Source organism: Euprymna scolopes, chromosome 7 (assembly GCF_053919585.1).
Source record: "Euprymna scolopes isolate OS-2025 chromosome 7, ASM5391958v1, whole genome shotgun sequence".
NCBI lineage: Eukaryota > Metazoa > Mollusca > Cephalopoda > Sepiida > Sepiolidae > Euprymna > Euprymna scolopes.
The window spans coordinates 117528000-117555084 of NC_136488.1; the positions used below are offsets into that span (position 1 = coordinate 117528000).

Consider the following 27085-nt stretch of genomic DNA (forward strand, 5'->3'; position numbering starts at 1 on the left):
CTTTGTAGTCAGTTTCATGACTCGAAATTGTCTACTCTATCGCTTTGATCTGATCGGTCTGTAGTGTAGCAAATTTGTTTGTATTTTTTTAGTTACTCCGCGGCACTTTAGTCTATTATAAGGCAAAAATATTTCAGCGGACATTTCTTAAAGCGTAACAAAGAAAATGAATGCCTTTATAAATAAATACTCGTTTGTCCTTATTATAATGTTTGATGGTTTGTTTATACTTTTTTTATAGAAAATCTAGATACTAATCTTATTTGCTTCTTTACACCTTGAATGATTTAGATTTGTGAGATGAAGGCGATATATATTTGGAATAAAGAGATAGGAAGTGATTAGAGGAAGGCAATGTTATATATAATACGGTAAATGAGGTGAGAAATAATACCGGAAGAGGAATGGCGGGAATAATTAAATGGTATAAATAAAGAAGAAATAGATTTAGGAACGCAACTTTTAATGCAACGTAAACTGACAGAGGCTTTATCTCTTCATTCTGATACAATTGCTTTGATATTCGCAATGTAACCATTTACCTTTCTCTCTTTTTATGTATTTATGTATGTCTATCTATCTATCTATCTATCTATCTATCTATCTATTTCTTATGATGTACTAACGTTAACACAACAGCCAATGGGTTGTCTAGAGTTTAAGATATCAGTCGGATGAATTACACAATTGCAAGCAAATAATATCAAATTCGTTATTATGAATATGAATATGAATATGAAAGAAAATACGTTTTAAATTTATCATTTTTATATACTCATTAACAGAATACACATAATAGGACCGTTAATAATAACATGAATTCACAGAACAGGACTGTATTACATCACTTTTACGCCCATTTACAAGGATTAAAATCAAGATATCTATGCTATAGAACCTTATTTGTAAGAATCGTTATTCTAATGTTGATCGGAATCCATTAAATAATGTTCATTCTAGAAAAATGGCCAAATTTTGAAATTTAAAATTAACAGTTTTAATTAGAAATTGAAAGCCAGAGAATCTGTATTAATTGGTGTTTGTTGGTGCTGCACTCGCGTTTACCATAGTCGGATTGAACTGGATTCTTTCTCAGCCTACACAAATCCCGAACACCGACGACTTTAACACCGGCGCATGAAATGGCTACCAATTGCAATTCCAACGTTGAAGGTCAATAACCTGTTTATCCGAAAGGTCAGCAAAGTTTATAGTTGTTGTCCGAATCCCCAGCCGTCCACTGATACTTTTTTTTCGATCTGAACGTGTTCCTAGTTACTGACTGTGGGCAGAAAAGGATGGAATGTAGTAGCAGAACAGATACTACACTTTACTTCTGTCCAGAATACCACATTTTACTAGATGAATTATGTTCGTATCTTGTTTAAGGTCAGTCTAATATTTTTCGTTTACTAGCTTTACGCGTTCTCTTCGATGTATGGACTGTATAACAAGGTCAACAAAATGTTATCATCCACATTATAGCACGAGTCAATTATAATTTCATAGATTGCAAAATACGACGCTTTACTATATTATTAAATCATGTTGTTATTATCACACTAGTTGATTCCAGTACGTTAATTTTTTTAAATCTCGCGAGAAACGAGAAAGAGCATTTGTTAAATCAGTATTAGATTTACAGTGTCTGATAGGATTTAAAATGAGCGAATTGAAGGGTCCGCCATTGCCAACCGAATCCTGGCTGCGCATTATTACTCTTTTATCCAATATTCAACTGAATGTTCGAAAGTCAAACCGTTCTTTATGCATTCACTCATGTTAGTTTTCTTGTATTTAATAAGTTTTATTGATTAGTCAGCGAATAAAGCTATCCAGTCTATACGTTGCATTCGTAATCAATCACCCAGCCACGTATTGAATGTTCGTTACTATTCCGATAGTTTAATAATGTCCGTTGTCATTCGTGTTGAAGTTTGAAGAGAAAGGCTTTATGGGACTTCGGCGTGAAAGTTACAGGAGTATTTGATAAAGCTGTTTGATAATCAATAGTAATCATCTTTCTGCATTTCATATTCAGACAGCACGTGTTAACACATCTTTCTGATTAGATATTTTCTGTTTTGCTGCATATCGAGCATTTATAGGCTATTTAATGACAACAATGTATATTTGAAACGATACATTGTAAAGTCACAATTCACACGTGCATAAAATATTGTTGCCACATTTGGAGGTGAACTAACCCTTAGTCTCTCTCTCTCTCTCTCTCTCTCTCTCTCTCCCTCTCATTTACACACACATACACTTAGGCAGGGTGCAAAAACTAATTTCTGACCTAAGAGGTTCTGTACTGTTTGCCAAGCTCCAGCTCCTATCACATCGTCGTAGCGTTGCACCTTGCATATGTTTCCATGAAATGTGCTCCAAAGAATTGCTGAACTTACTTAATGTGAACACCCCTGACCCCTGACCCCTGACCCCTCCGATAAGCAGAAAAAGCAAACCTATTCTATTGAGGTTCAAAATACCGAAAGATTTTCTACTCGTAAACTACTTTCCTTTGGAATGTCTTCCGATGTTTCCCTGGCCATACGCACATGGAGAAATTTTAATATAATGTGAACAAACATCGTGCTACCATGCTCCCCCCTCCCCAAGTTACCGCCTCTAAATCTGTTGCAAGCACCACATCCCCTTACGCTTCTTTAGCAACATACCTTGTTTGGGGTGTAGTAAAGTAGAAAAACAATACAATCGATTAGTTTACATACATAGTTTGGCATACATTTTCCAAAGACATTACAGTGGTAGACGTGATGATCCAAAACCTTATTGCCATCATAAAAGTACTTGTCTCTGTTTGGCATACATTTTCCAAAGACATTACAGTGGTAGACGTGATGATCCAAAACCTTATTGCCATCATAAAAGTACTTGTCTCTGTTTGGCATACATTTTCCAAAGACATTACAGTGGTAGACGTGATGATCCAAAACCTTATTGCCATCATAAAAGTACTTGTCTCTGTTTGGCATACATTTTCCAAAGACATTACAGTGGTAGACGTGATGATCCAAAACCTTATTTCCATCATAAAAGTACTTGTCTCTGTTTGGCATACATTTTCCAAAGACATTACAGTGGTAGACGTGATGATCCAAAACCTTATTGCCATCATAAAAGTACTTGTCTCTGTTTGGCATACATTTTCCAAAGACATTACAGTGGTAGACGTGATGATCCAAAACCTTATTGCCATCATAAAAGTACTTGTCTCTGTTTGGCATACATTTTCCAAAGACATTACAGTGGTAGACGTGATGATCCAAAACCTTATTGCCATCATAAAAAGTACTTGTCTCTGTTTGGCATACATTTTCCAAAGACATTACAGTGGTAGACGTGATGATCCAAAACCTTATTGCCATCATAAAAGTACTTGTCTCTGTTTGGCATACATTTTCCAAAGACATTACAGTGGTAGACGTGATGATCCAAAACCTTATTGCCATCATAAAAGTACTTGTCTCTGTTTGGCATACATTTTCCAAAGACATTACAGTGGTAGACGTGATGATCCAAAACCTTATTGCCATCATAAAAGTACTTGTCTCTGTTTGGCATACATTTTCCAAAGACATTACAGTGGTAGACGTGATGATCCAAAACCTTATTGCCATCATAAAAGTACTTGTCTCTGTTTGGCATACATTTTCCAAAGACATTACAGTGGTAGACGTGATGATCCAAAACCTTATTGCCATCATAAAAGTACTTGTCTCTGTTTGGCATACATTTTCCAAAGACATTACAGTGGTAGACGTGATGATCCAAAACCTTATTGCCATCATAAAAGTACTTGTCTCTGTTTGGCATACATTTTCCAAAGACATTACAGTGGTAGACGTGATGATCCAAAACCTTATTGCCATCATAAAAGTACTTGTCTCTGTTTGGCATACATTTTCCAAAGACATTACAGTGGTAGACGTGATGATCCAAAACCTTATTGCCATCATAAAAGTACTTGTCTCTGTTTGGCATACATTTTCCAAAGACATTACAGTGGTAGACGTGATGATCCAAAACCTTATTGCCATCATAAAAGTACTTGTCTCTGTTTGGCATACATTTTCCAAAGACATTACAGTGGTAGACGTGATGATCCAAAACCTTATTGCCATCATAAAAAGTACTTGTCTCTGTTTGGCATACATTTTCCAAAGACATTACAGTGGTAGACGTGATGATCCAAAACCTTATTGCCATCATAAAAGTACTTGTCTCTGTTTGGCATACATTTTCCAAAGACATTACAGTGGTAGACGTGATGATCCAAAACCTTATTGCCATCATAAAAGTACTTGTCTCTGTTTGGCATACATTTTCCAAAGACATTACAGTGGTAGACGTGATGATCCAAAACCTTATTGCCATCATAAAAGTACTTGTCTCTGTTTGGCATACATTTTCCAAAGACATTACAGTGGTAGACGTGATGATCCAAAACCTTATTGCCATCATAAAAGTACTTGTCTCTGTTTGGCATACATTTTCCAAAGACATTACAGTGGTAGACGTGATGATCCAAAACCTTATTGCCATCATAAAAGTACTTGTCTCTGTTTGGAATACATTTTCCAAAGACATTACAGTGGTAGACGTGATGATCCAAAACCTTATTGCCATCATAAAAGTACTTGTCTCTGTTTGGCATACATTTTCCAAAGACATTACAGTGGTAGACGTGATGATCCAAAACTTATTGCCATCATAAAAGTACTTGTCTCTGTTTGGCATACATTTTCCAAAGACATTACAGTGGTAGACGTGATGATCCAAAACCTTATTGCCATCATAAAAGTACTTGTCTCTGTTTGGCATACATTTTCCAAAGACATTACAGTGGTAGACGTGATGATCCAAAACCTTATTGCCATCATAAAAGTACTTGTCTCTGTTTGGCATACATTTTCCAAAGACATTACAGTGGTAGACGTGATGATCCAAAACCTTATTGCCATCATAAAAGTACTTGTCTCTGTTTGGCATACATTTTCCAAAGACATTACAGTGGTAGACGTGATGATCCAAAACCTTATTGCCATCATAAAAGTACTTGTCTCTGTTTGGCATACATTTTCCAAAGACATTACAGTGGTAGACGTGATGATCCAAAACCTTATTGCCATCATAAAAGTACTTGTCTCTGTTTGGCATACATTTTCCAAAGACATTACAGTGGTAGACGTGATGATCCAAAACCTTATTGCCATCATAAAAGTACTTGTCTCTGTTTGGCATACATTTTCCAAAGACATTACAGTGGTAGACGTGATGATCCAAAACCTTATTGCCATCATAAAAGTACTTGTCTCTGTTTGGCATACATTTTCCAAAGACATTACAGTGGTAGACGTGATGATCCAAAACCTTATTGCCATCATAAAAGTACTTGTCTCTGTTTGGCATACATTTTCCAAAGACATTACAGTGGTAGACGTGATGATCCAAAACCTTATTGCCATCATAAAAGTACTTGTCTCTGTTTGGCATACATTTTCCAAAGACATTACAGTGGTAGACGTGATGATCCAAAACCTTATTGCCATCATAAAAGTACTTGTCTCTGTTTGGCATACATTTTCCAAAGACATTACAGTGGTAGACGTGATGATCCAAAACCTTATTGCCATCATAAAAGTACTTGTCTCTGTTTGGCATACATTTTCCAAAGACATTACAGTGGTAGACGTGATGATCCAAAACCTTATTGCCATCATAAAAGTACTTGTCTCTGTTTGGCATACATTTTCCAAAGACATTACAGTGGTAGACGTGATGATCCAAAACCTTATTGCCATCATAAAAAGTACTTGTCTCTGTTTGGCATACATTTTCCAAAGACATTACAGTGGTAGACGTGATGATCCAAAACCTTATTGCCATCATAAAAGTACTTGTCTCTGTTTGGCATACATTTTCCAAAGACATTACAGTGGTAGACGTGATGATCCAAAACCTTATTGCCATCATAAAAGTACTTGTCTCTGTTTGGCATACATTTTCCAAAGACATTACAGTGGTAGACGTGATGATCCAAAACCTTATTGCCATCATAAAAGTACTTGTCTCTGTTTGGCATACATTTTCCAAAGACATTACAGTGGTAGACGTGATGATCCAAAACCTTATTGCCATCATAAAAGTACTTGTCTCTGTTTGGCATACATTTTCCAAAGACATTACAGTGGTAGACGTGATGATCCAAAACCTTATTGCCATCATAAAAGTACTTGTCTCTGTTTGGCATACATTTTCCAAAGACATTACAGTGGTAGACGTGATGATCCAAAACCTTATTGCCATCATAAAAGTACTTGTCTCTGTTTGGCATACATTTTCCAAAGACATTACAGTGGTAGACGTGATGATCCAAAACCTTATTGCCATCATAAAAGTACTTGTCTCTGTTTGGCATACATTTTCCAAAGACATTACAGTGGTAGACGTGATGATCCAAAACCTTATTGCCATCATAAAAGTACTTGTCTCTGTTTGGCATACATTTTCCAAAGACATTACAGTGGTAGACGTGATGATCCAAAACCTTATTGCCATCATAAAAGTACTTGTCTCTGTTTGGCATACATTTTCCAAAGACATTACAGTGGTAGACGTGATGATCCAAAACCTTATTGCTATCATAAAAGTACTTGTCTCTGTTTGGCATACATTTTCCAAAGACATTACAGTGGTAGACGTGATGATCCAAACCTTATTGCCGTCATAAAAGTACTTGTATCTGTTTGGCATACATTTTCCAAAGACATTACAGTGGTAGACGTGATGATCCAAAACATTATTGCCATCATAAAAGTACTTGTCTCTGTTTGGCATGCAGAATCCAGATGTGAGAAAGAACAGGAGTATTTATGCACATCGACCACGTGTGATCGGTGTGATGAAAAATGAGCTTAATTAAAGTTGTTAGAATGTCTCGAGCACTCGAAATGCTGAGTTCATTGAGCAATAGAGATGAACATTGAAAATCGTATTGTTGGAGAAAAGTATACATCAGTTTCAACAGATACTATCCTTTCTATTTTTCTACCCTTTTCTATTACTTCATGATTAAACTAGTTCTTTTTTCTCTTGATTAATTGGAATACACGAATGAATAATGTCCACGAACGATGTTGAATATTAAACGCATTTAATTTTACTTATTATCACAAACCTGATTTATTGCATCATAAATTTCCAAGGCGTTTGATTAGCATCTCTTTATCAAGATTGCTTTGAATAACAGAGCTTCCACACGAGTGCTCGCGGGTCATCCCTTCTATTCATCAGTTTACATAACGGAAGAATAAGTAGAAGAATGGAGATTCCTTATATCTATATGATTTTTATGATTACTATGAAGCCACTCACCAACTTACTCAAGAGATATAAGACAAAGTTGCAGATAAAACTAAAGGAAAAATCACCTATATGCATGATCTGAAAATAACAGTAGAATAATAGTGAAAAATAGGCTAGAAGTAATAAACACAATCAGAATCATTAGCCAGAAATTCATAATGAAAAATGTCTATTAGCCGAGACAAAGAAAATAAATTTTAAAAGAAATACATAAATAAACGGAACAAATAAAGCTATCCAATAGAGAGTGCTTGATGGATGTGATAAATACCTTGGACTACTGGTAGCAAACACGATCAAATCAACAGAAATAACTAAAGAGAAAGCATAAAACAAGAAAAATCCTTGGAACTGAATTAGATACAGAATTCAAATCTATTACTAGGATATCTAATCTATTAATTGGGCATCTAAATTGCTGAAACCGGAAATATACTATTACTTTTATATCTGTAGCCAAAACAACACTATTACCATTTTAAATGTTCAATTCAGTTTACTATATTTTTCCAAAGTAAGGTACTATATATTGATGCTCAATTCATGGGCGAGGTTACTATAGTATATATATATATATATACTGTTATCATGATGTTATTCTTCCAGGCATCACCTACTCCTTTTTATGAGGTTTGTATAGTATCTGTTTTGTAGTCATAATATACATAATAATAATACAATAATTGTAGATATCTTATTCTTTAGGGAAGTGGGACACACTATCAGTATTTGTTTTGTCCTCATGAGACTATTTCCAGGCGCATTACTTTCTTCTTTGGGAAAGGTTGTATAGTATATATCCTGTTGTCATGAGATCATTATACCAGACGTTGCTTCCTCCTTTAGAAGGAGTAGTGCTGTATATGTTCGTTCATATAACATGATTCCAGACACTAACTCTTCCTTTTGGGGGTAGTGTAATAATAATCACTTGGCTGGTATATCTTGTAAAATACTCTAGTCAAAAAGAAACCATGAACATCATCTGTTTTTATCGTTGAACGATCAAAGGTAATCACGTGTGTTGGAACTTCAAGTGAATCAGAAACAACAACAACAACAACAACAACGACAACAACAACAACAACAATAATAATAATAATAATAATAATAATAGGCGACTGAAAATATTAGGTAGAATTGTACAAACTTTGGCATCGAAACCTATTACGATGACATAATATAATACATGTAAGAATGATAATTATGATACTTGAATAACTTTTTAACAACCTTAGACGAAAAGCTGCCTCACCAAATCATTTCCAACTTTTGTCTTAAAAATTCCCTTAACCCTAAACATACATTTTTCTCCCTCGTTCGACTTTACGACAAAATCTTACCTAACTTTCACACATAGACATTATGACTTAGGCACTCTAATATTCATGACGACCCAACTTACACGTAAACGCACACAAACAGCAAGAATGAACACGTATACTTAATGTTTTTTAATACGTTTACTCGGGACCTACCTTAGACAATTTCGATTCTCAAATAATTTCTTTATTAAATTGTTTTATACTTGTTTTCACCCTAATCAAAACATATTGGACGTAAGAGCTACTAACTGGGGACAGTGGGAAGTTAAGTAGTGAGACATCTGTTCACAGTACACCCATGGAAGCAGGAAACAGAAATAGAATTCCAAAGTCTAGCAGTCTTAGGGAAGAAACTATTAGAAGGCATCTAGGGACCACAACAGTAAACAGGCAGGATGTTGATGCTTATCAGGTTAGTCTGGGGTATGTACGTTATGAGTTCATCAGAGCACATTCTATTAAAGTACTTTTAAAACATTCAAAGATGCCGCATTGCGGCGATGCGACAAATAGTGGAGCTTGCTCGATAATAAGCGACCTATTAGATACGCGACTTTTTTTAGACCCTGTCTAAAAGGGAGAGACTAGTTGTAGATACACCAGGTCAGATGTGAAACAATACTCAAAACTTTTGTGAGATGTGGTCTTTTAAAGATATAGGATACTCTCTGGTCCGAATAATAGTTTCCTCTATGTATTTGTTCCTATTCATGTTGCCTGTGAATGTTAAACTGAGGAGCTTTCAGGTAGGATGCTATTTGCCATGGAAATCGGTGGTCGAAGAGGATTTTTGTAGTTGTTAAAGGAAAGAACCTTAGTTTTATAAGCATTAAATGTAACCACCCATTTATGGCCCATTTCCATTACAGACTGAAGAACATTTTCTAATGTTTTAGCTATGTCCTTGTATATGTGTACATTCGTTTTTCCCTTATGTCTATTTCAACAAATTATTAGTGGAGTAAATTATTTTGTATGGAAATACATTGTCATTCCTTTTTTCTTTTGCTAATGTCTTATCTTCGACAGTTTCTCCACCCACTGCATATTTTCAGCATCAGGTGATGTTTTATATGATTTCTAAACTTCTTTTTTTTTTGTTTAAGGGACGTTTGTTAATCCATTATTTGCAATTGCATGTCCTGTACACTTATGTATTTCATAATAACTAAGACTCCCTGGCGTATATACCCGTTTAGTATCTGTGTATGGAGCCAAGAATGTAATTTTAGAAACGAATAAAACAGCAAAACATGAACAAGTTAAGAAAAATAATTCAACAGAAGTGAATCATCTGCCTTTTTGATAAATAGCCAACGAAAACTCATTCGACAGATTGTGATACAGCGATAAACCCATTCGCGTGGCAGGATTATACGTAGGAGAGCCAATGACGAGGACCCCCGACAGCTGGGAATTAATTAAGAGACGAATGATAAAAATATACAACCTATAATTAATACCGTTGCCACTACATAGGTACTCTCGAAACCTGTTTAAAATTTAAACCTGGCATATCAGTCCATTGAAATCTAACAGTTTAGTACCTATTTATTTGCTTCCCTACGAGAGCAGTCGATTTTTAAAGTGGAGATAATACAGCTCCACAAGAAAAAAAAATGGAACGCTGGATTAGGACAAAAATAAAATTTGTCTCAATCTAAAAGGATTTTTTTTAATAGCTAGAAGCCTGATTTAAGCTTAAAACACTTAGTAATTAATGAGTTAAAAGTAAATCTCCACTCCCGTTAGAGTTTATTTTTGATACTTCGGAAGATAAGAAATAAACACATTTTTTTTTATTATTCAATAATTGTTTTTAATAATAATAATAATAATAATAATAATAATAATAATAATAATAATAATAATAATAATATCGCACGTGATATTATTGCTAACAGCAACAGCAACAACAACAACAACAACAACTACTACTACTATTTGTAATATAATAATAATAATAATAATATCGCACGTGATATTATTGTTAACAACAACAACTACTACTACTTCTACTACTACTACTACTACTTGTAATAATAATAATAATAATAATAATAATAATAATAATAATAATAATAATAATACATTGATGCTTTTTTTCACCAAATTTGTCCGTTGCTGCGAACCTGTGCCATGTCGATGTATACAACAGAAAGCGAAAAATATTTCGATTCACATTTGTTAAACAGTAACAAGTGCGAAAGTAAAAGAGGGAAAAAGACATTTTCTTTTTTCTTGTTTCTCAATTAAAATTCAATTCTTTTCAGTTGTGGTAACAAATAAACTACTACTACTACTACTACTACTACTGCTACTCTAATATAATATTCATTGTGTATCTGTTTATAAGAATGTTTAATTTATCGGTAGCATGAAATAAAAATAGAACACTTATGGTAAAGGTACAAACCGATTCACTATTGGAGAACGAAAGACATAAAAAGATTAGGGTTAAAGTTAGAGTTAAGCTTAATGAGTAGATCACATATTGGATTAAAAATTATTCTGTTAATATTCTTATAGAGCAATATAGGTTCATATACATCGGTGTGCCATCCCTATTTTAATATATTTTGATTATATTAATGTGTTTTGGATTAATAAGTTTTATTCGTTTTAAAGCCATTTTGAGAAAACACTGTTATCATTTGATGGTTGTATAATTGTAAATAAAATAGATCGTGTCGTTTGATTGAAGCTTTCAAAACACTCTCGAAAAAAGAACTGAACAATTCAGTCAATTAGATATGCTGCCATCTTGACCTTATCATTTGAAATTTGTAGCATTTCTTTATTTTTAGCATCGTTTATTTCTGATGTAATTTGCTGTTATTTTGTTGTGCACTTATTAATGATCCAACATTTTTTTCGTATCATTTTTAGCAGAACCGCTATTCAATCAGACCTATGACATTTCGCTTCCCTTGTCTGTCCGAAAATCAATGTATTTCCTTGTGGTTTTTGAATCTGTTTTTATTCTTCCTTCTTTGTTTATCACTTATTTCATTGCTTCTGTTTTCTTTATTTCCGAATCGGATTCCAATGGCCTTTTGAGTTTTTAAGTTCCGTTTTTAGCATTTCATGAGTTGCTTTTCATAACTTCTTTCAACATGGAGATTTTCAAATGTAATGTAAGCCTCCTTTCCCTGAATAAATGAATTAGAGTGTCAGCATAACAAAATGATGATGGTGGTGATGACGACGATGATCATCATCATTTTTCAGTAGAAGTTCTCGCGCAAATCATTACCAGAAATAATAAAGCAACAGCAAAATGTGGTGTTTTCCGCATTACATGTAATGTAATGCGGAAAACACCACATTTTGCTGTTGCTTTTGCTTTGTAAATGTCTTCCCAAATATCCATGATTCTACATTTTTTATCATAATTAAAACCCGTTTAGTCTTATCGCACCAGTCGTTTGCCATCGGGTTTTCGCTGATAATGATCGAAGGCGTTTTCTTGTATTTGAATGAAAATTAGCTTCTTCAGGATTCTAGTACCTTCCGTTCCGTTCCAATGAACAATGGATGTTGTTATCCATCCTTGCTCTTTCCATCATCTGAAACTATACATTTATGTCCTATTATAATATTTTCTTAAATATAATCCAAATATGTGATTTGGATTCAAAGAATTAAAAACTATTTCATCTTTCATCAATATTGTTGTTTTGAATCTTTCTTTTATTCAAATTTCTCATAGACTAATTTCTATTTTTTTGTAGGAATGGCTGTTCCTGCCCCTACTTGAACGTTTCTCAATCGACTGCCCGCCCAACATAGTCAAGTCTATATTCATATTCCATTTTGTGATTATTTGATGCATTCGTTTATGATGGAGTTTAGCGTTTCGTACCTTTATCCACACAATATACATTTACGGCTCTCTTTGTTATCATAATATAAGTATTACGGTAGTTTTATTCATGTCCTGTATTACTTTGAACTTTCTGTCAAGTTCCATGTATTTATTTTTTCTACCCTTGTGAACTTCACCCTGGGTCGGCCAAATCTTATATTTGTGACTTTGTTACTTGTTGATTATGGTCATATCTGGACTTATTGTTTGGATGAGTTTGTGTATTTTTATGTTTCATTGTAGTTTATGTCTTTCATTTTCCAATAATGAATCGCTTTCCATAATACCTATACTATTTACAAAAAACAGTCACTTTTGCAATTCCAATTAGACTACCTGAACAAGCCTATCATGAGAACATTTATATTCTTTTACTGCATTCATTTATTTGGTTTACTGCCTCTCTCTTTATCTACAGAGTACACACATACATGTTTTTGTTGGTTACCCTGTCTTTTAACCGCGGAGTTTTGTGTGGCTTTAGTAGCGATCCGTTTTTCTTTTCACGTATTCGTTTTTTAGCCTTGTCCATGTGTTTTCGTGTGCAATTTTTGTTCCTACTTTGCTGTACTCGATTTCTTGGTCTCAGTTTTACAGCTAATCGTATACTTAAACTTGTGGCTGCATTTGTCAATTCGTATTTTGTCCCATGTACTTTTTTTATCTTTAATAGCATAGTTTATGTAAGCTTCATTAAATATCATCCACCTTCCGTTCTTTCTGCTTTAGATCAACTATCATCCGTATCATCCTTCGGGTGTAGTACGTCGTGTATGATTATTTATGAAAAGTTCAGTGAATTATATTAAGGATACTGCTCAAGTATTTATTTTTAAAATAGTTTTTACTGCATAATTTCTTCTCAAAGAGTTTTCTAGTTCTTTTCGATTAGACACTTTTAATCCTCCTTTCTATCTCTATTAATCTGACGGCAGTCATATAAAAAACGCATGACATCTCGATATTGTAGTTCTATGTTGATCCGTTGTCTTAAGTTGGAGCATTCACTTTTCCGGGATTATGTCCATGCCTCGTCTATGTTCTTTTTATCATAAACACGCCTGCTTAAAGTCGGAATCCAGAAACGATAGAATGATTTGATTAGCATATCTGTTACGTGTAAACGTGAAACTTTCTTTCTGTGACGCAACAACTTGATTAAGTCGCTCTAATCTACTTATATTACAAGCAATGCTTTCTCTGTTTGTCCGTATTTTAAATTTAAAGGTAGATAATTACGTGGTAACTTTCAATATATATTTTAGATATTTTTAAATGAATGAAAACAAATCTATAGATATATATAGTGCGTCAACGTATAGTTTCTAAATAAATAATTACCAATAATATTATGAGGTCTGCGTCGCGCTTGACATTTATACAAAGGAAAATACGTATAACTTTTAATTTATTCATATAAAATGATATTTTAGTTACAAAAAGTAAGTTTAGCAGAAACCTCTGAAAACTATTTTCAGAACTATTTAAAATGCAATAGTAACACACTTTTATAGGTTTCATTAACACATATTTAGTACATAACGGGAAAAATCGGCATAAAAATGTAAAACATCGAAAAAATATAAATTTTAGATCCAGCTAATTATATCCTCGCAAGCGTCAATTTATAGCTTTTAAAATAAATAAATCTTATTTTAATTTATTCATATCAATAATATTGTGGAGTCTGTAATTGTTTAATCTAGTCAGAATCATTCCTTTGTCGACAATCGAGAAGCTCGATTTCTCATAGAGGTTATTATATTAAAAAAACTACGTAAGAGTATGGATGTTTACTGGTAAAAAAAACCTGCGTCGTTTTTGTTCCAGACTCTGAAATCTAACTTTGTACCTCAAATCGACCAAAAAGATATGACGAGCCGTAACACCATTCACACGTTTAACCTAACGATATACTCTATTTTTTATTGATTAATTATTTCATTTGATTAAACATTATGATTTATGAAATGAATATTGTTTAAGTATTAAAGGTTTAACTGCTGTGAAAAAGAAAAAAAATCAAATTAATTTTCTAAAGCTTCATTATGCATATGTATGAAACACACACACATACACACACGCATACACACACACACATATATATATATATTAATATAGTTATAACGATAAAGTTGTCGCCGTAAACAAAACAGTACAGCTTATTTTGCAGCATTTTTTTAACAAAATCAATCCAGGCAACTTGATTATGTAGTAGAGCTGATCTCTATTCAATGTAGACGCCTTTAGCCTCATCTGCCGCCTCGATACGGGTTCGAAATTGAGAGCATGCCTTTTCCACAGAGGCCGGCGAAACTCAACGAATACTCGGCAATGAAGCTGGCTTTGGTGTCATGGAAGGTCATGTTGGTGATGTTTTCAATGTATAACCACACGAAGTAGTCCAGTGGGTTCAGATCGAGGGGAGGAAGGTGGCCAGTGAGAGAAGGGTACAAAGTCGTAGCACTTCTGAAGCCAAGCCTGTGTCTCTTTGGATTTGTGGGCCGGCGCCGAGTCCTGCAGCGGCCACCTGATTGTGGAGATCACCACTCTCTTCAGAACATCCAGGTACACTTTACTGTTTACTGTCAAGCTCACTTAAAAAATATGAGGTGGCATGATGTGGCCGTCACTTAAAACCACACCAGAGGCTATAATCGTAGCCAGAAACTGTGTTTTCATCATCCTGATCACGTCCCTGTTATTTGTAGCAATCTATCGATGCATTTAGAGGGTGCTAGCAATGGTCCTGTTTTCATAACTTGGATCGGTAGAGAGCATGAATTGTACAGCAACGCATCTCCGATCTCGCTCTTTGAACATTGTGTCACTTTCAGACATTATAGAAGGCTCCTATTGCTCTTGGGATTTGTACTGAACTAGCCAAATAGTTGATTGTGTGCATCAAAAAAGAAAGGGAAATCGGTTTTCATCAAACGGAAATAGAATTATGTCGTCTTTTTAGTGCGACAATTTTATCGTTCTATCTCATATATATTAAAAAGAATTGGAGCCCTAACATTTTTTTTAATATATTTTAAACTAATGCGAAGACCCGAACTCCATCCATTAAAATGCAACACGAGGAAGACCGTTGTATCCACACAGTTACAAGTGTAGTCCTAGGTGGTTTGGCAGGAACATCCACAAAAGGTCAACGACGCAGTCTCAGTCGCGCTCACAAATTAATACGACGCTGGATGCAATAGTTTGAGGACTCTTTCTCTTTTTTTCTCCTGCTGAAAAATCATTCAACTTGGTTATTTTCCTTTAAATTCACTTACAAGTAATAATAATAATAAATCGACGCTGACTCTAGTTGTAGTTTTCGTATAAAGGTTAATTATTTACAAGGAGAGAAAAATAAAAATAATTATGAACGATTTTTAACAGTCAGTGAGCGTGGGATGATGTTGGGCGGTAGACAGTCTCCCCAAAGCTCCAAACTTTTCAAAAACTTAAGCTCAACTCTAAACTGATTGTCCTTGTTCAATGGCAGTGAACCATCGAACTATAAAAGTTGTGGCAGCAAGAAGCAAAATTTCGTCCTAGGAAGCGGGGTTCATTTTGGTATAATATGGCAACGAAGTCTGGCCAACACGAAACATCAGTGCGGCATCGATCTATTTTTACGTACGAATGGCGACATCCACTAGCCACAACGAGGAGAGCCGGACAAGCGCAAGCAAAAATCACGATGAGTGAGGAGGTGTGGGTAAAGCCGCCCAATTTTCGCTGTACAACGCACTTGGAAAGAAAAAGAGTAACTGAAGTACTCTCTAAGAACAAAGTAGCAGTTGGTCCAGTGCCACCTCACATCTTAGACAAGAAGAACCTATATAATGGTCGCACTGCGGACGAAGATGCCTGGTTTGGATGATGGAGTATGAAACCAATTATTGATCTTGAAGATTAAATGCCTTAAAAATTGGTACAAACCTGTTTTATGCAGCCTGTAGTATCCGGTCTAGATAAAAAAGAATGAAGAAAAAAAAATGACTGATGCTTATGTTTATATGCTTGCGATATTTTCACCTCATCTGCAATAAGATGTTTCTGGTTTAAATTAAAAACCTGATTTTCAGAGGCTTCCGGAAATTGTTAGTTGGAAGTACATTATAGTTAACAATCCATCTGTGCAAATACAGAATAGTTAACACCCGATTATTTAAACACGCTTATTATAAGTTTAAATGTTTATAGCGTGGTTTGAGAACTATTTTTGCTCTCTTCAGATATCATTCGGTGATAGAATTTGTATTTTTGAAGAACTGTTCTATCCAAATGAAATGCGCCCCCAACTGTAACCAAAGAAACCATAGAAGCAACCTCCCTCTACACACATTCTTATTCCAGGGTTCGAATTGTTCGTCTGATTTGAACAGTTATCACTACACTCATAATTCAGAAAGGTTAAACGAATATATATATATATATATATATATATATATATATATATATCACGTGATATTAGTTTTCATTCATCAGACAGATTTGAAAAACCAATGACACATTTTTTTAAAATACAAGTCTCATAAAAATAAGTAATATAACGGAAGCGTGTTATTACTAGATATAAAATTTTGCAAATCATCCGCTTCCTTTTCAAATGTTTGTTATTTCTTGTACAGACGCAGGCAAGCATCTTCTTTTAATACTATGTTGACTACACCTGCGGCGTTGTATTTTCCTTTAGTGTCCTCAAATATCGTGTTGTTGGCATAGATTTTCTTGGTTTGCTTATCGAGAGAATTCCGAAGCAAACAATTATATGAATGTATTGAAAAGAAATATTATAAAGTTTGATATCCATTCGGCATACAATTTTGTAATGCTTTCTTTTGATGGCGTTTGCATAAGGGAAAATAACATATAATATACTAATATAGAATGAGTAAGGTTTTCACATCTAAAAATATTTCTAGTCAGCTTTGTAATCCCGCTATCTCTTTCTCTTTCTCACTCTTCCCTTCTGTATTTATATTCTAGCAAGACCTCTTAACTGGCGCTGCCCGGTGCAAGCAAGCCCCCTCATTGTAAAAAATTAAACTGTGGCTTACTATAGTAAGAAGGGCTTTTGGAAACACCCGCAACCTCACAATGGAAAGAACGGCTTTCGGAATAGACACCCTATTTTATGAGGGGGGTTCAAAGTAATTGCCCCAAAGTTAACGTTGATATTCGTTGTCAGCATACCCAACCGCAAAGACAATACCCTCCTCCAAAAAAAGAATCGGTTGTGGCAGTGTTGTTAGGAGAGAAGTAGATTTGTTTATCGCGCGTGCGTACAAATCTGACGGCCACTGAAGTACAGTGCATAATGCATGTCTTTATATCTTGAAAACTACTTGTCTCTGCCAAAGTTAAAAGAAATTGTCTGATTAAACATAGTCGAAAGCTTTTTCAAGTCGTCATTTTAAAGAAAATTGTGGAGTTAATGCTTAAGGAAAACTTTACAAAAAAATGCTAATGTTTGAGCAGTGCCGATAATGAGTCCGGAAAAGAGAAGTAAAAAAACAAAACAATAAAAAACAAATGTATAACAAGTAAGTGCTTCCGTAGGCAATGTAATTTAGAGTATATGTGTAGTTTAGCGGTATAAATTATTTGATAGACAGAAAAATAAAAAAAATAAAAAACTATTTATGTTTATATAAAATACATTATTAAACCCCAAGGCTAAAATAAAATCGAAAAAAAAAATTAATTGCAACTATTTTTGCATCATTTTCATTAGACTAAATGTACGATAAGCGAGACCGCCAAGTCGCTTTTAAAATTTGGTTTTTCTAAGGTTTGACAGATTGGCCTTTTTAAGGCCAAAATTGGACTGTTTATGCTCTTTAATGGAATCATGTTTTGAATAAGAGCGTAAAAATGACCAAATATGACCTTAAAAAGACCAATATGTTAAAGTTTAGAAAGTCCAACTTTTTAAAAGCAGCATGGCGGCCTCAAAAGTCGTGAATGTAGTCTAATATGAAATGATCAAAAAAGTAATAAAACTGAGATTTTTTCTGGTTTTATTTCAGCGTTGGGTCTAATAATGTGTTTTATATAAAATTAAAAAAGTCTTTATAATTTGTTTTTATTTGTATTTTAAAATCAAGTAGAGAAAGAGATTCAGAAGAGTCTGGGTGTTCTATAGTAAATTTTAAGTTTGGGTCGGCGTTATTGAATTTGTGGAAAATGTTAATAGCTTCTTCGCGGGAGTATGTGATAATTAAAATGTCATCGATATATCTAGTAAAAAGGAGATAAGAGTAGCAGGTACTAAGGGTGTGTCTTTCGAGTTTGTCCATATAAGCAATGGCAAGAATACCGGATAGACTGGAGCCCATGGGTAGTCCAGATACTTGTTTGAACGTGTTTTGTAAGAAAGTAAAGTAAGTGTTGTCTACTATAATACGGAGGAGTTGTAAGAGATCTCCTGGAGTAATTCCGAAGCATTGTGGGTTTTTAGATGCTATAATGTCTGCCATGAGATTGATGGCTGGATGTGCAGGAATGGAGGTGCAGGAATGGATGTGCAGGAATGGAGGTGTATAAAAAATGGTGCCATATGCACTGAATTCTACAGAAAACCCGCCAGCAAACGCCTCTTCGTACATTTCAAATCTTCACTACCTCTCAAAGACAAACTAAACTACGCACATGCCGAAATCTCACGCATACAAGACAAATGCACTAACATCTCCGACAAACATACACACACTAACAATTTCCTACAGACCCTCTCACTAAACGGCTACCCTAATACGATCCTATCCTCACTTAAAAAGAAAAAACGCAACACCCGACCCTTCTCTAACAATTGTTTTCTAAAACTACCCTTCCTCAGTGACAAAATCTCATCTTCAATCCGAAAAGCCATCCGCAGCGAGGGACTCAACATTCAACTCATCCACACTGGATCTACTTTAAACAACAGCTCAACCGAAAACATCCATCGCATACACCTTCCCCTTGTTCACTCTCTAATTGCCCAATATCACACACAGGTTTATGCTTTAAGAACCACGTTGTTTACGACCTACAATGCGCTAAATGCAGTGCATCTTACATTGGAAGCACTACCAGATTGCTTCACCACCGCATTAAAGAGCATTTAAACACTACTGCTTCGTCGTTCTATAAACATATTCGCACTTGCATTAATTCAGAACCGGATTTTCACATCAACATTCTTGCTTCTTCAAGAAACATAGGTCAACTTCGTATTCTCGAATCTTTAATTATTTCAAAAAATACTCCCACACTAAACAATAGACTGGAATTGAGCTCCGCTTTTATAATATAAGTTTAAAACATAAGAAAAACAATAATTAAAATAATAAAAAGAAAGAAATTTTTTTTTATTGTTTTAAAATAATTAAAAGATTAATAAAATCTCACAGAGTTGCTTCCCTTCAACCCTTGATTGAATAGTCATCTCCCTTGATTCACAGACGCAACAAGTATTTTAAACACCAACTGATTTATTTTAACGTTCTCCTAACGTCATTTTTTGTTCTATATTTCACGGTATCACGTGGCAAACTCTATAGCTGCTTTTCCAATTTTGAACACTCTTCCGCTGTCTTCTCTTGAAAAAGGACTAATAGGTCTGAAATATATTGAGATTTATAACACCATTGAATACAACAGAAAAAAATTACTGTTGTTTAGAGTTAAAATTTGTGTGAAAAAGAAAAAAACAAACAACAAAAAAAAGAAATTTATTTCTTTTGTTTTCATTTAATTTTACTCTATATAAAAAAAATCTCGCATTGTTCTTGGCTTTTAATTTTACCTTATAATATATATATATATATATATATATATATATATATATATATATATATATAGTGGCGCCAAAAATAAAGTTCGCACTTGTCCTTTTTTTTAACAACCGCTAATTTTTAAAATTGACGTGAACACTAGGATACTTCAGTTAAAAGTCAAATATGTACAACTAAAATTATAGAGGAATGAAAGGCGAATCAAATGAGTTATAGTTTGTTTAAACAGTTATATTCAATCTAGCTTAAATTTTATTAGTGTGGACTTTTTTTTTCGGCGACACTATTTATATATGTGTCCGTGTGTGTTCTATCTGTGTTTGTAAATTATTAATCATTGCGTGAACTCTTCGTAATCATTTTGTACTTTGACTTATGATTTAACTTTAGTTCATGGAGTGATATTGGATTTTCCTGTTATGTAAGTTTTACTCGTCTAAGCTCCTCAAGAGAACGAATTTGAAAACTTTATTCCCAGTTTAATTTAATTATAATATATCTTTCTCTCACTATACGAGCATAATTTTCATTTGCACCCGAACGCTTATGACTGATGGTCGGACCTGTTGCCATGAAGTTGTCCCCCAGGGACAAACTTCCAGGAAAACTGCTGCTCTTTAAAGTTGACGAAAGAAATTTCTTTACTTTTAAGTTTTATTCATTTAAGATCTTTTTTGTTCAAATTATTATTCAATTTTATTTTATACGGTTTCTGCTTTGCCTTCTGGCTGAACGTTGAACGTTTACTTGTTTTTTTTTTCGGGAAAAGATGATTATCGATTATGGATTCTTTATGGACTTTTAACGGTGTAACAAAAGAATTAGATTGGAATAAAATCAAATAGGAATGTCCACAGGCGACAATAGATATCGAAAGATGAATCTAAAATGTTATATTTTTTAAATGGAAGAATACATTACGTAGCATCATAAGAAAACAATTCAACACAAAAGATAACGTGCGCATACGATCAATTATGATTATTGAACACGTATTTAAGGTTAGGAGGATGTCTAATAGGAATTTAGATGCGGTTTCGATCCCTCTAAATCGCAGTTGATTATTTTACGTGTATTTTCGTTTGGCCTTTCACGTAAATTCAACTCTTTCTATATCATTCAATACTAAAGCAGATTATCTATTGTAAAGAATTCATTATCTACGGGTATTTTTTCTTTAACTCCTTTTCACCCAAAACAAAGCCTATTGTGCTTTGGAACGTAAAATGCTACTATTTGAGATCGTGTCTAATAGGGGAGTGTAGGAAGTTGAGCAGCCAGATGTCTGTTAACATTAAGTTTTTTCGGTTAGTTAGTACACTCAGAGAAGCAGGAAACTGGGATGAAATTCCCAAGTAAAGCAGTTCAGGGGACTACAATTTGAAGGGTAGGATTTTGCTAATTCTCGGATTTATCGACACAAATGTCATGCATACAATTTACTTCGTTACTCATAAATAAATCGAGGACGACACACGCTCTCTTTTCATTGGCTACGTAAAAGGTTGTCATTAAATTTTCTGGATTACTCCACTTACACTTGATCTTGTAATACTAAGTGTTTAGCAACGAAACACCAAGCACGATTTTACTTTGAGTCTTCTATGTGGCATCATCTAGGATAGAACCTCAGTATCCAGGCTCATGAGTGAAAACGCTAACCAGTGTTCCAAATGAGTTGGTTCCCAGTAACTGGCGAGAATGGCGGATTCATAACTTTACCAAGTTGATACGGTAATCGATCTGATTAACTTATTCATATATGTATGTGTGGTTTGATATGGACCCATAGGCTAATACGTGTGTGCGGAATAAAGAGATTATTGTAGACACCAGAAGTGACAAAACTTTTGATAAAATTCGATGGATGATAAAGATTAACGATACGATAAGAAACATATAGCCGATAATCTCTGGAAGAAAGAAATGGAGTTTGTAAATATGTATGTATATACGCACGGGGATAGTGATGCTTTGGTATATGAATAAGAATTTGGGGTTGAGTTGCTTCCATCTACCCTCCTTTCCAGTGAAAACGATGCACCAGAATGTTGTTTTCTTTATCAATATAAGTTTAGTTTTAAAGTGTCCCAAAGAAGCTGTCTTTTTTAATGAAATTACAACTGAAATTGCAACTGAAACATTCGACGGTAATTCTTGGCCTGAAGACGTAATCCCCCAACGTGGGTGATTACAGAAACATGTATGCACATATGTAGCCATTAATGTTTGTATAAATAAAATTAATATACCTGCTCTGTTCACTCATTGAGCACTATTTTGGTAGACACATGTTGTTTCATTGGATGTACTTCTAGGAAACTAAACTCTACTGGCTATATATATATATATATATATATATATATATATATATATATATATAGCCAATAATCTTTTGAATGCGCTATTTGCGCTTGCTACTCATATTTAGGATTACCGATAACGTAAAAGCATTTTAGGGAGGCCTTTGCACTTGGATTTAAACTTAGTTGCAGGATTACGAAAAAAAATTCATGGAGTAGTTTACCACACGACCTAGTGTTACTGATGGGGCAAATAGTTATTTTCTGGCAAATTTTTCAATATGAATCGTCCTCTCGCCAAAACGCATATGATTTATTACAAATAAATTTTTGGAGTTCACTAAATAGATGGAATGTCATGAAATTTTCTGCAAGAAAATGAAATCCAATTAAAAGATTTTCGTATGTCATCTGCAGGAATAACACATTTAACTATCCGTATAGGGCTTAAGAGGACTCCGTCAATCATATAGCATAAGCCGATTACACTTGACATGCATATGTGCATTTAATTAAAAAAACAATCCTACCTAGTAATAATTAGCACGAACTCCGATTTTTCATAATAAATGTTTAAGCTTTTTATTTAGCACTCAACTTCTATTCCGTATTTATCAGTGAATCTAGAATAAAAAAAAACATGAAATAAAGGATAAAACATGCATTTCTCAGCAAATCGATAAAAATCTTTCAGAAAAGAAAAATGACAGATGTAAGCCAATTGTTTTGGGCGGTACGCTAAAAAAGGAAAACAGAAAAAATCATGAAACATAACACATGGATGAGGACATATACACTCTCTAAAGGAAATCGATTACGTAACGTCTTTAAGTTTCTATAAGTATTTCTTTGACAATCATATTTTATTGCTACGGACGACTAAATGATATGTATTTCCTTCCATCTCAATCGAACACGATCATAGTTTAATAAAATTAAACCAACTGATTACATATAAATAGATTTCCCGACAGTCACATCTGTGCTTGCGCACCAACCGCTAGTCTCTCCCTTTTAGACATCGCCGAAGGTCTTCTAATCTAACAAGCCTAACGCTGTCTACTAAGCTTCAGCTCCTGTCCCATCGCTACAATGTTGCATACTTGTGTTTATTTTACAATTACTTCAATAGAGAGTGTTTTCCGACAGACTTATTACACTGGTGCCCCCTTCGATATAAATATCCCCGATCAACTCAACAATAAGCAAAACCCATCCTTTTATTATGAAAGTTCTCACAAGTCCCAAAATGCTTTTCATCGAATGCTAGCAGTGGGAACTCCCAGTTCTTATTTTTTCCCAGACTGTATCAACACGCAGAAGTTTAAACAAACATCTCGCTGCAATACTTTTCACAGGATGTTCCTTATAAATAATTAATTCAGAGTAGCCCTTTACATTTTAGTTGTAATGTACCTCATTTGAGGTCAATTAGGGTAAAAAATGAAAGAAACAGATGTAGAATAGTGACGAGGTGCCTTCAATAAGTTTCGAAACTTTTTTCGTTTGAGTACTTTTATTGCATACATGAAACTCTAGTCCCCTCCAAAGTAACCTTCTCCGGCCGCAATGCACTTTTTGTACCTTTCCAACAACTTCTGTAAGGCCCCATGGGATCCTCTTATGTAAGCGTATCAACGACCCTTCTCACAGTCTCTTTAATCTCAATTGTCTCATAACGATAGCTTCTAAGGTTTTCTTTGAGCTTAGGGAATAACCAAAAGCCAGAGGGAGCAAAGTCTGGAGAAGGACGATGTCCATCTTGGTCAAATAGTCTGTGACAATGATGGAGTTGTGGACTAGTGTATTGTCGTCGCGGAAAATCCACTCACCCAACTTGAAGAGTGTTCGTATCTTCCGACAACATCTCTTCCCGAACTCCCTTAAAACCTCAACATAGTATTCTTTGTTGACTGTCTGTCCAGTGGGATCCCAGTGCATATAGATCATGCCCGTGCTGTCAAAAACAGGGATCATCATAATTTTCTGGGTGGGTTGGCTCTGTTTGGCTTTTTGGGTCTGGGAGAGCTAGCTGCTGCCGCTGGGAACTCGATTTCTTAGTTTCTGGGTCATAAAAGTACATCCAGCTTTCATCGCAGGTCACCTAAGCATCAAGAACTGCGAGATCTGAATTCATCAACTCGACACGTCTTTCTCTCTAATTTTCTCTGAGCACCCTTGAGAAAAACTTCGCGCAAATCTTGCACGTCTTCAGTTCCTCGTAAATAATTGTGTGTACAGTTCCGACACTGACATGAAACTGTGCACTTATTGTTTCTATAGACACACGATAATCCTTATCCATAAAATTCTTTATTTTGGCCAATCAACTCTATTGTTCTGACTTTCTTACTCCTCCCCATGCCCCTTATCATCTCTTGCTTAAATCTCTTATGCCACTCAAAAACTGATGCTCGATTAATGCAAAATGATTCAAAGGCAGCCTGAAGCATTTCATACATTTCTGTGGCATTTTTTTTCAAGTTTAAAACAGAATTTTATTGCATATCGTTTTTCTAGAGTGTTCTCATGTCCAGATTGCATTCTTGAAATTCACCAGCTGTGACAATAAGGCGTTAGTATTTCAATTCCTGTTGTAGCTGTTCATTTGAATCTGAGATCATAAAAATTCGTCAGTCATCTCATAAAATATATAGCAATAACATACTGAATTGTCAAGAGTCTACGACAATTGTAAATGCCTGTCCAAAAAAGCTTGGGAACTTATCAAAAGCACTACGTAAAAATGCACAGTAGGTACCCGTTGATTTGCTAATATTAAATTATTTGTAATATTCAGAAAATAAAACTGAACAAATACAGGGTGTGTTTTAGAGGCGGCGAATTTTAAATTGACAACGCTATTTTTCTTAATTGCAGATTTAGCAACTATATATTGTAAAAACTAAAAGTCAATCTTTGAAATAAATCGCATATTTGTATAATAAAAATATTTTACACAATAAAAATGTTTTGTATAATAAAAATATATTTTCTGTGATTAATTTTAATTTACAGTTCGTTGCCTCTATCAGGTTAACAGAAAATTCTTGCGGTTTTTAACTTTTAAATTCAGATGAACATATCTCGGCTAAAAAAAAAAATGATCGAAATAAGCATCATTAGCATTAATACACCTTAACCAACGCAAGGCAAGTGTATTCATGTCAGTAACGTAAAAATCTTGCGTTCTGGTGGCGATGAAGTCGCTAGAAACGTTTTCGATATCATGTAGGCTTTTTTAATGTATTTCTCATGCAGAAAGTTGTTGAGATACTTGAAAAAGTAGTAGGTAGGTGAGAGGACTGGAGAGTATGATGTATGAGGCAATGGTTCGTTCAACTTCTGTAAGGTCGATTTAGAAACGTGCGGTCGAGCATTGTCGTGGAGCAGAATAGGGTATTTTCTGTTGACTAATACTGTGTGTTGTTGCCGAAAATTCCGATGCTTTTCATCCATTTCTTGACAGTACTTTTTCGCCGTAATAGTTTCACCTGCATTCAAAAACTGTAATGGATGAGATCGGTCGCAGACAACCGAAGAGTCAGCATGGCTTTCTTTTAGTACAACTCTGGCTTCGGGAAAAGTCATGGAGCTTTGTCGGCATCTAACCACTGCGATGAGCCTCGCCGGCTGTCGTAAAGTACCCATTTTCCTCGTAAGTCACAACACGGTCGAGAAACTGGTCGTTCTTGTTGCGAAACAGAAGGGAAGATGACACATCATAACGGCGTTTCTTTTTTACGTTTTTTTGTCTTTCCAATCACTCTCAAGTCGTTGGAATTCATCGTTTATTTTAAGTTTAATTTAGAAGCAAGTTCTCAAACAGTTGTGCTGGAATTGGCTTTGACTTAATCTCTTATCTTCAAAACTCTCGTCGCCGCCACGAAATTTCGTAAACCACATTATGCCGTACGTTCAGTAGTATTTCCTAGGCCAAACGCTTCGTTGATATCGCGAGCTGTTTCAGCAGCTTTTCGGCTTAGCTTGAATTGAAATAAGAAAACTGTGCGAATTTGCTTTTTTTTTGTATTCAACGTTCTGAAAAGAGGACATAATTGTTTTAAAACGATTGTAATTTAAACGATTAGATAGAGCAAAACACGCCCTTTAAAATGGAATATAAAGTAAATGGAATTTTCACAAAAACCTATTGAAAATACATCATTCGAAATCAAAATTAAAATCCCGTAAAAACTTTCTTCTCAACCTAATAAAATTAACAACCTATCTAAAGTAGCTAACACCCCACCAGGTGTTGCCCTTCATAAAATATGCTTAAATACGATATTTTAAATTATGCAGATTTCGTATATATATTATAGTGATAATTCTGTATCGATTATTCAAAAGTTTTAGAAAACATGCGTTGCATATCATCAGCGAGAATCGAGACCAAACATTTAGCATTTTCAG

At 34.6% G+C, this 27085-nt stretch overlaps 1 protein-coding gene across 4 annotated transcripts in view; it reads left to right on the forward strand.

Moving 5' to 3' along the window:
- The window catches only part of LOC145279908 (neo-calmodulin), a 933613-nt gene that overhangs the window by 144639 nt on the left and 761889 nt on the right, over positions 1–27085 (forward strand). The gene's annotated exons all lie outside the window — the stretch shown is intronic.